This window comes from Atta cephalotes (genome assembly GCF_000143395.1).
Source record: "Atta cephalotes unplaced genomic scaffold scaffold00020, whole genome shotgun sequence".
NCBI classification, from domain to species: Eukaryota; Metazoa; Arthropoda; class Insecta; order Hymenoptera; family Formicidae; genus Atta; species Atta cephalotes.
Window position 1 is genome coordinate 3458312 of NW_012130084.1, and position 12283 is coordinate 3470594.

Genomic DNA, 12283 nt, shown 5'->3' on the forward strand with positions numbered 1-12283 from the left:
AGAGAGAGAGAGAGAGAGAGAGAGAGATGCAAAATTTATTTCACACATATAGAACTTATCTAGCGTTTATATAATATCACCGTTTTCAGTGGGCTACTCGTTGTAGTATTGTTATTGAAATGTATATTTATATATATATATTTATATATATATATACAAATTAATATATACAATTTTTAAAAGCCTGACCCATTAAACTCCGTCGTTAACTTAAATTACACACTTCAAAAAAGTTTCGATGCACACTAACTTCCTAACTTTTCATTTACGCTGTAAACTCACGAGTAAAAAGATATTGCCTACTCTGGTGGAAAAATATTTTTCTTCGACTGAAAGATGTTATCCGAGAGAGCACAATTTATTTAACTTTTTTTTTAACAAGTCCGTTTCCGAAGTAATGCGGCAGAAAAGCTAAATCCGGTCTCGCTTCGTTGCGTATTGTTTTTCTCGAACATTACAAAGAGGCTTTTATTCTGTTTGAAAATGCAACCGATCGCTATCTCCTAGTACGATCTTGTCACGGATACGATGGAAAGATCGTTGAATACCGTAAACGAGCGAATTCCCGAGGCACGTGATTTCCGTCCTGAAACAGGATATTTCGCAACCTCTTCCAGAGACTAAATGAGGAAGCAGTTACGAGGAAATGCACTTACGGTCGTTTTAGAGGCAAGAAAGAAAGAAAAAAATGGAAGGGCGTAAACGAAACGATATAAGTAAAAGCAATGTGGGTTGACCTTTCGTCTTTTACTTACTCGCGCATACGAGTCGCAATCGTGTTGGCAAACACCAAAAGCAGGATGTGTCGCAAAGATGCACGTAAAGAAATGACGTGACGATCGTGTAATCACTTGGGAAACCACAACAACGGAATAATAATGGATAAGTGTTTTTGTATAACATTAATATAATAAATTTAACATTATTAAATTTAGCATTTTCGTTTTTATGCACGTTAGTGAAGTAAAAACATTTTTATGTCCGAGTGTATACTATGATTTTATGTCATAAGACGAACACATTATGTAACGCGTGGAGTTCATAATAGCGCTGCATATGCATCCACTATGATATCTGAGATGCAATAAGGATATCTATGACAGTTTATCTCCACATTTGCATGAATATTATGAAATATTGTCCGTGATTATTAGTATTTCCTTGCACAGCGATATTTTTTATATAAAATTGACTAAAAGGAAATATCGTAAATCAATATCAATAATGCATTTGAGAAATACAGAAAAATGATAAGTCGAAAAAGAATCATTAATCTATGATTGATATTGATAAGCATTTCGATCACTTTTCAATCGAAAATTTTGTTTCTATTGGGTGTACTAATGCCTTTTATAAAATATGTAATTTACAAAAATAATTGACGTCACTAGTTTTATCTTAATAATAATTTATACCCTGGTTAGAAAAATCACTTTTATTTTATTAAAATAATTCGTTACCGCTACTCGTTATTCATTGAAAAAGTAACTCACTACGTAATGAGTAAAATACAAGCAACTTAAAAAAAACTCGCATGAAATCCGGTTGCAGTAATTAGTCGGCAGTGTGCGGTATCATAAATATTTCTCCACGGTATATATTCGTTTGGATAAAATGACCGAGACACGTTTGTATCTCTACTTGACCCCGCTATATAGAATATAGTAACAATAATAATAATAGTAATAAAAATTTGTCAGTTAGAAAATCTCAGGTAGAAAGCGCGATGGGAAAGGTATTCATTACTCAGCGCTAATGACGGTTAGGTTGATTACAAGCTACATTCGTGAAGGACGAATGAAGACGACCATGGTTATTAATGGAAATGATAGTCTTTGCGGCTATATTTCGCACACAACATTGTAACGTAACGAGGCGTTTGTTTTAGAGAATACTTTCGCTCTATCGAGAGTGTCCAATTATTTCCACAGTTTTAATTATCGCAAAACTCTCTCTCCGCCTTCCACTTGTAACCTCTTTTGAAGAGACGTATCCATTCTTTATCATTTAGACGAATATTGAAAATCCGATCTGTATCGAACATGACATTCATTCGAGTTACATTTAATTAACACCCAAATTTTAAAATTATATTTTATGTGCTTTAATTTTGAGGAACATATTTTCTTGTCGAGATAATGAAAATATTAAGATACACCGCACATTTATATTGCTTGCTCGCAATTTATGCATGAGTATACTCCCAAAAATCAACGCGCAAATTAAATTAGCATGAAACAGAAGTAATTTTCTCATGTAAAATATGGACGGCTCTTGTACGTGAACGTCGATTTGCACGGCAATCTACAGGAAAGCATTTCTTGCGCAAATAGAGAACAATTTCTGTCTCTCTTTCTCTCACTCATTCATTCTCTCTCTCTCTCTCTCTCTCTCTCTCTCTCCACTGAGGTGTACGTAAAACGAAATGACCTGCCGGGCATTGCGATCTAACGCCCAGTAATGTTATTACGTAGCAGTGTGTTGTGGATTCTTAAATTCTATACTCACTTGACTTATAATTCTATACTTCCACACATCTGATTAGATGTAGATTTACTTTAAGCGAACTATAGAAATATCATTACGTCGGAGCGGGAAAGATCTAGTCGATGATAATTAGCTGTGAGAAACATTAATGCTCCACTATACTAAAATCAGACATCGCGATTGCACGAACATCGAGAATCTGTCAAAACACTTGATCCCAAACTTGATTTGAGAATCTTATGATGATCTATTTCATTCGTTTTTTTACACTTTTATCTATAATTATACATAAATCGGATGAGATTTATATCAAAAGTAATTAAATTAATATTAATTTCATATACAGAAATTGCGTTAATTTAATTTATATATTTTATATGACAAATTAATATATTAATTTAACATATTAATTTAAGATGAACATATTAGAAAGTAACACAAACATTATGTAAAAATTAATATTAAAACAATTTAGAATTAAATTGTGGAAGCAGATTTCTTCAATAAAATTAACATTTATAATACATCGTTTTGATTATACGTGTAACTATAATATTTTGTTGATGATTTGTGATTAATAAAAAATTTTTTACTTTTTAATTTAAAAAATGTATTATTATGTATAATATTATGTATAATATTATGTATAAATGTTCCAATCAAAGTTTTTGTTAATTACATATCAATAAAATAAATGATTATATTAAAGAAAAATTGCAAATGTGAGCCAACACAAGATGTTTCTTGTGTAATAACAATCATATGTTATAAAGTATTATAAATTAAGTATTATAAATTAATAATATGAATTATAGACGTTTCAACATCACTATTATAGTAGCCTCTTTAGACGTAGAAATAACGAAATTCTAGATTATATAATAAGCGTCATCCAATAAAATAAAAGTTGTTAGAAATGAAAAAGACATCATTAAACTGTAACTATTATTATTGTCGTATCGTCGGATACTCAATTAATAAGGAAGTCACTATAATAAAATTGAATAGAAAATATTGATTTAGTACTAAATTTCCAAGTAAAAAAACAAGTCAAAATGACGCCAAAATGATGTCATTTTGACATTATTTTGACATTATAATGACTTGCTGTTCTGTTGTTAATAAGAAAAGTTAAATTAATGTTTTCAAGACTTACTTGAAAATAGATTAACGATGTTCTACACAAATTGATACTAGACGATCTATATACATCGAGGTTTAAAATGAGAATGACAGGTCAAGACAAAAGAATTGTTTCTAAAAAGATACACTATTAGCGTTTTCACTGAGAGAACTAATGCAACACTAGTGCATATTGAGTGTAACTTTATTATTCCACTTTATTATTCCTGTGAAAACCAGTTCATATTTTTAGTGTTTAATGTTTCATTGATAAAACTGGTACAAAAAACTTGCACTGAGTTCAACTTTTTCTTTACCGTCTTTGAAGTCAGTGGAGAACAATGCATGTTGAAATTGAGATGTTTGTGCTAAGGTATGATATTACGTTATAATATGATATTATATTAGTCTAATTAATAATTATTCTAATTAATAACAATGACATTATGTTAGATTTCTAAAAGCTATGCTAATAGCTATGTAATGACATTTTGACGTTTAAAACTTTCGATGTAAAAAATTAATTTAAAAATATATTTTAAATAAATAAATGAATCAGCATATTGTAAAATAAGTAATTTAAGTTTAAACATAGTTATATATATTTTTAGGTATTATAAATTGGCTGTCTTATGATATGTTCCACTGAATCACACTATAATTGCACTAATACAGTTTTCATCGAAATCTAGCACGGCGCTGGTGCTGCATCAGTTTTCTCAATGAAAAACGTTATATGAAATATGGAAGCATTTATATACAATGTCATTATAGCGAGTCTAATAAATCGGTATTACTTTGTATATTTAAATAATTTCTTTGATTCTGAGATAAATTAATATAAATATATACACACAAACATTTCTCTCAGTGTATGTTACATTAATAATCATATTAATGTATATTTATGTTTGATTTATTTATCTTAGAATTTACATTTCTCAAAAGCATATTACTATTATGTTGTTAAAAAAGACTATTCGAATAAAACAATCACATTATGTTAAAGATTTAACAAAAAGATTTTAACAAATATTAACAACAATTTTAACACAAGTACAAAATATTTTTTCTTATTGTGTATATTTGCACGTTTAGAACAATAATTCTCTTATTTAGCTGTGTTACCATTTTATATATTTCTTTAATGCCAAATATTTACGCTTAGCATGTCATGTTAACATAAAAATTGCGATTTATGCGCATGCGATTTCTTTGATATTGGAGGAGAAGAGAGCCCGTTAATCGCCAGAACTTCCTTGCAGGGTTTCTTTGCGAGATGATGCGGCAGGCACTTCTTTCGTTGCACTCCAAAGAACCGCATGATCGATGACGCTGCACTGCTCTTCGGGAAACTCGTCTTGGGAGAGCAGCGTTCTCATGAAAAAGGCAGTTTCCGCGGACGCGGATAATCGATCCCGCGCACCGTTTTCTACGCGCAATTAACGATTTTCTGTACGACACGTCACAGGCATCTTAACAATGAGAGACGATCATAAAATATTCCCGAATTGAGAGGAAAAAATAATGATTATAATTTAACTATAATTTATAGTTATTTTCGATTTTAAGTATATATTTTTTGACAGAACTATATAAAAATGGAGCTCCTAATTGTAATCATTTTATCGTGCAATTATTAATTACAAATATTAAACAAGATCACGATGTGAAGAGATGATTATTAATTATTTATAAAATATTGTCGCATTGAGAGAGGAAAAATGGTTGCAATATTTTAACAATAATTTATATTTTTGTGCCAATTATATATTATTTTAGTAAATCTGTAAATATAATTATTATTATTAACATTGTAACAGAATAGCAAAAATGGAATTGCTAATTATTTTACTGTGCAATTATAATCATAAATATCAAATATTCTTTCAGTACGTTACTGAGTAAATGTCAGCATTGCTACAAATGTCAGATTAAAACACACAGATAGATTGGGAACAAATCATCAATTATCAATAAGAATAAGTATCAACATTTTGTATCCAATTAAAATGCGGATGGGAAAATATTTTGAAATATCATTATTTGTGAAAAAAATTTAATAGTTATATAGAAAAGAGCCTTTCCTGAATTTCGATATTTTTTTACTGCAATGTTAATAACAATGTTTGTTATGACTTAGTGATAATAAACCGGGGAAGATTGAAAAATATATAATCTTATTCCCTATGCATCTACAACGCAAAGCGAGAGCCACTCAATACTAAAATATGGATTAAGTTATATTTTTAGGCAGTAGTGTTGCTACGCATACATTTCGCATTTTACAACGCGAAGCGACTTCCACCTTACTTCCCCTCTGCTTCGAGGCATACGACTATCCACGCGAAAACAGGGTTCATCCCCCTCCCATTTCCCTATCTAAGGATGGAAGGATCTCTTCGCGAGGAAAGTCGAACATACATAATAAATCACTATAGAAGCTATATTGGAAATAAATAATTTAAAAAATATATAAATTATATATTTTTTGACATTTCACGGTTTATTATCATTATCTCAGTCAAATCAAAATTCGGAAGAGACTCTATTCTATATAATTACTAAAAATTTTCATTATTACTATTCTTTTTCAATAATTAATTACGCGTACTAGGAATTAAGCACATTGCCGTGTCTTGTCAAAGCTCGGTTTCTCAACTGTTCCTCTAACAAATTTCTCTCTCAATAATATCTACTCGTTCTTCAGGACGTCGACCTTATAAATTGGAAAGGGTGTCGGTTTTAACAGATGATTACGAAACGAGAGTCGCGAAGTTGAAATGGGAGAAGACAGCCGAAGGGTGCAACCAAGGAAGACGAGAAGAGGGTCTGAGTGGAGCACTCGCAATTAGCTTTATTAAGGATGAGACCAACACGACAGCGAGCGAAACCTTCAAGTGGAACGGATCGTTTTTCTAGAAAGTACCTTTAAATAGTAGAAATGTCAATGTTTTTTTGACCAGTTTCAAATACACACGATCAATTTTTATAGCTTGATATAATATCGCACACATGTAATCTATATTTTGATTGCATACAATCCATTTGAGATTACAATCTCACTTATTCGTGACCATTTAATCCAATTACCTATTTAATTCTCGCGGTTGGAAATAATTACATGAGAAATTAAAATACTATATAATTAGGACACGTATAGTCAAGATTTTACTTGTTATTACATAAAATTAAAGAAAACCGTCATTTTATTATGCAAAAATAAAGAAAACCTCTAAAAATGTGATTGAATATTACAAAATCGCGATTGATATGGATACGTAAATATGTATATATAACGATGATGGAAAGTGTGTGTGATTTCGGAATCGTAACATGGAGATAGTCTGAATCACGTTGCGTGAGTAAGATTTATTAAAATGTTTATCCGACGTTAAGGGCGCTCGGAAATTCATTCGTCCCGACACGTCCGGCCTTCCTTCGATCTATCATCTTACTCTAAGAAAATCTTTCCACGGGCAAGATCACGGCATTTACGCTATTTTTCATTGGTCAATGAAGTCTAAATCCCGAAGATAAATATAGACGTGTTCTATAATCTTTCACGGGATATTACATACATAAGAATCTAGAAAAGGAGCTCATTATCGATTCACTTTAAGATTATTAAAAAACAAAAACTGAACGATATTTGCACAACAGGAAATCCTTTGGAATTTGGGAAAGGATAATTTAAATATATTTCAAAACTGTAACGTCTGCTAAAATATCTAGATATATAATATAGAACCTATCAAAATAAAATTCTTCTACCTTTAAGAAATAAAATACTTTTAAAATTCATTCATGTTACGATTACTAAATTAGAGATATTTATGAATATCTTTCTTAATTTCTTTATAAAAAAATTATTGGCATTTTAAGAGCGGCTCTAAATATGTTTAAAAAAAGAAATAGGCTCAATTTATATTTGCAGCAGGTAATTTTCAACATTCTCATACAGAATCCCTTTTCAGGTTAAATTATCACATAAAAAATTATTACACAAGTTACATGAATGAAAGCTGAGACGTATAACAAATAAATATGGTATATAAAGAGAATGTATTGAATTCGATGAACAAAGAAGGCGCATTCAGTATGCGGATCTCGTTTATGTCCGTGACTTATGATAACTATATTCGCAACATCGCAATGCGCGGAACGCAGGACGGTCAAAGAATCTTCTTTCATGCGGCAAGGTGCCACCGTTATTATTACACGACGGCGGATCTCCGGCAAGACGTCTCATGAGAATAAATTATTCGCCAACGATAAATAACTGTCTGTGCGGCGAGGAACGTGTATAAATGATGCCGACGTCTTCGGTTACGATGGCGTACAAGAAGCGTCATTTTTACTGTTTTTTTCATTACCTCATTTTTGCGAGGGTAAACTGTGCTCACGCGACACTGTATAGGAATTAATGATATATGAGTCGCATTTTCAAGTACTTCTAAAGAGGCACTTTGCATTAATATTCTATACTGTAAACATCTTACTCAACAAGCATTTTGCGAGTATTTTCCAAATTGCAAAAATGAGTCTGGAGGTATTCCCCTCGACAGGGGGAAATTTTATAAAATATTCGCACTTATATAGAAATAATTCACGAAAAACTTGGATTGTTCTCTTGATAAATAAAAGATCAGGGCGGACCGCTTGGTGAAAAGTACTTTACCTCGAAAATTCAATCGAGGCAATTTTTCGTTTCGTGAGCGTGGACACACATAAGAGGCACTTTGTATACATTCTTCGCAATGTGGGTGGAATCGCGAAATCACGGAATCAGTGGGTGCGCATGTACGCACGTTGGAGCGCTTTCGATCGCGTGCAGAATCCACGTTACGTCATGGTGAGCCTCGACAAACTCGTCACGCTCAATTTACGCTATCGATCGATTGGTCGGCCGGCCGGTCGACCAAGCGACCGACTAGCCAGGCGCATCGTAAAGCAGAGGAGCGATATTCGAGAACGCATCGAGATATTGCGCGCGCTCTGGCTCGGACGGAATGCGCGTTTGTGCATCGCATTTACAACCCTGACGACTTCGAGACCTCGTCAGATTTTGACTCAACTTGGTTGTCGCTCTGTGCAAGGCGCGCGCCATCGCAAAATCGGGAATTCCAGCACGGTAGAATCTGCCCTTCCGCTTCGGCGAGCTCGCCAAAACTTGAGGCTACTAGCGGATATAAATTTCTTCATTTTGAAACATTCGACTTGACATTCTTGGTCAGTAGAAAACATTAAAGTTGAGATATAAAAAGTTGAGATATTTGATAAAATAAAACAGGAGATCTTATATCTTTATACTCTGTTAATCTAATAAATTGTAACGCTATTTCTTTCATGAAATCCTTGCAGATTCATCTTGTACTAATTAAATTTTATTGTAACGATTACAGATTCATACGCGAAACATAGTACTTTTAAATAATTGAAACAATTTGTCAGATTTTTGCGCATTTTCGGATGCAAGTTAAAATTAATAAAAATAAATGGATTCGTCTTGGCAGGATATTTTCTGTTTGTAAACGTTTCTTTTTTATAGCGGAAGCTTTTAAATTTAATGTCGATGACGTCACGGATCCAGTTTTCGTCCTAGTGAAATCGACCAACGAAAAATTGACGGAATACTTTGCAAGGTAAGCCGGAAGCGTAGGACGCTATGATTTACGCGGCGAAACGCGGGTTACAGATCGGATTTGCTTTTTCCCGCGGCGCTCGCGGATTTGAGTATCGCAGCTCGACGCGGTTGTTACCCTTTACAAAAAGCATTCCCGTCCGTCGATTCAGGAATTTCAATGTAGAATCCGATCTTCCGCCCCAATAAGCGCCGCGGAACGAGATAACTCGATCCGCAGAATATCACGGAAAAATTCTATGTTCTCTCTCTCCTGAAGAATATGACGGGCGAGGTGCATTTTTTCTCTGTCGGTGCATCGGACACGCGCACAAAGTGAATTGGAAAAATGACGTGCTTAATCGGGACTGTCGCGCGAGAGGACACAAGAGGGCACAATGCAGAATAGTTTTCTTTAGAATTCTGTTTCTTTTCTCCTCTTTCTTACCCCTCGGTAAGAGAGATCTCGTTTGAATGCGACTATTTATCCTCATTCGATATATCCTGTTATTTTTTTTTAAAGAGAAAACACAGCAAACAAGTCATACATTTTTAGAATATTGTATTTTTTTAATTTCGAGATTATTACATGTCTGTTTCCTCTTTCAAATATTTGAGAAAAATATCATTTTGCGAAAATGTGAGTTTTTAGCAAATTGTTCTACTTTTTTAATCGAAACGTGATTATTTGTTATATGTGATTGCAAACTTAGTTTTCAACTAATTTTAAGCATTAATCGTTCATAAATCTTCTTTAATTTATATGTCCTAATGACAGACTGTCAAAAATGTTTACAACATAAAAAATAAAAATCATATGGTAAACTATCCTATATATTTGTTGGATTTTTATTCGGAACGAGAATTGTCTTCGTTTTCATCGAGGGATTTGCAAACGGCAAGTGCTCTGCTTTTAATGCAAGGCAAACCGAGAAAGAGGCGTATAGATTGCAATACACAAAAGGGTGGTATATTAACACCCTTTTATAAGAACACGCGTGTTCCGCACTGTAACACACGAATGCAACCCTTCCAAGAATTACGAAGCGCGTTTCCGTTCTTCTACGCTTGCTTCATCCTGCGATCTTTATTCCGCTTTCTTTATGCTGTCTCACTCCTCCAGCATTCGCGCGATCGTAAGAGAGGGTGCAACCCTCGTTAACAAAGAAACGCGCTTCTCTTGGCTCCTCCTGTATCCTTAATGGGAACTGACTCAAAGGAATGTAGTAGAAACTTTTATTTCTCCTTTATGTGTGCACGCCATCAAGTTGGCAAGGAAGGAAGGAGGAGATAGCTGATAATAAGTAGAGATATACATGTTTTGTTCGACTTTTTCACGCTGAAAGACTGGAGTGTCGAAAATATAAAAGCGGTTAATTCTTCATTGATCATAGCAATGTTAATAGAATATTTTAAGAATTTTTAGGTATTTTTCTCAAATTTTTCATAATAGTTGTATTTTATATCAGCACATGCAAAAAGAATAGTTTTATATAATTTTATATAATTACGTAGGACGTTCAAGCTGGTTGTTAAAATATTAAAATTTTTTACAGCATTGTTCGTTATGAGTTTTCTGTACAAATATTTTGATAGTTTAACATAATTATTTTTAGATTTGTCTCTATAGCTAAATTTTTAGATATTTCATTAAAATTGTTTATTCCATGAAAATCGTAAAATATAATAATAAATATCGTTCCTTTTTAAAGAGACAAAAGAAGTTATTAAAAAGAGGCCGATGCCCAAAATTCTGTTCAAAAAGATGTAAATAAAAGGAATAGGAATATTTTTTACAGATTTTGATTTCCTGAAGACGATAATATTAATAAAAAGGATGATAATATTAACAATTTCGGAATCGATAGAGAACACCTTGAAAATTAAGCATGAATAGGATATATTTTAAATTTCAATATTTTTGTTTACTTTTTAAAATGTTCCCCATATATCACAAACTTTTTAATAATTTCATCATATTCAGGAGGTCGAAGTCTATAAAAATATACTTCCGTTTATTTACATCTTTTTGGGCAGAAATCAGTCTCTTTTTAATATATTTAAAAAAAATTAATTTTTGAGTTATATAAATAAATTAAGTAAACACTTAATTACACCAATTATAAAAAATAAATTAATTTTACAAAAAATCATCGCGATTGAAAAAAAAATTATTTTAAATATCGTCGAAATTGCCACAGCTAAAAAGATAATTTTTTAAGTGTTATGAAAAATGTACGTATACGAATATGACAAAAAAGCCAAAAGTAACATTTAATCATGTTCAGAATGTATTTTTTTAAATATTATTTTATTAATCAATTACTTTCTGTCAAGTTAAAAAATATTTTCCCTTTTCTTAGGAAACTTAATTTTTTAAGTTGTGTCACTTTTGAATAAGGGAACAATATATTCTATGATTTGTAGAAGCCATTAATTTCTTTTGCAAGCGAGGAGGGTGTAATGTTTTTCCTGCAATGATATAACCGTTTTTTAAATAATCTCAGACAAATCTGAGAGAAGTAAAATTATATTTCCAATTGAGAAGTACCCGCTTGTCGCGAAAACCGCGTTCTTATCAGCGCCGAAAGGCAAACAAGGAAGGACAGTGTTAACGACGTAATGCGCGAGGAGAAAGCCGAAGCCGAGCGTCCAACAGCGAGTTGCGAGTTGCGAGTTGCGATTACCCCCTGGCATTTCGTAATACATTTGCTAGTAAATCTCGCCAGCGTCGTTTTCTGTATTTACTTGCGTCGTAACGACAGTTGGCGATACGAAACAACTAATTATAATCCGAAAAGTTACGCGAGTACGTGCACGGCTTTCAAAACGGCGCACTCTCGGTCGCTTGACGAGAACTTTTCCACTCGACTCTGGCCGCCTCGCGCTTTCCCGGCCCACCCGCTCGATTTTCCCGGGGCATAATTAGAGCTCGGAACGCCGACGCCGACGCCGCTCTGGGACACTCTTTATACGGGCGATATCGACGTGACCGATACGGTGCTTTCTCCCTCTCTCTCTCTCTCTCTCTCTCTCTCTCGTCNCGTAGAC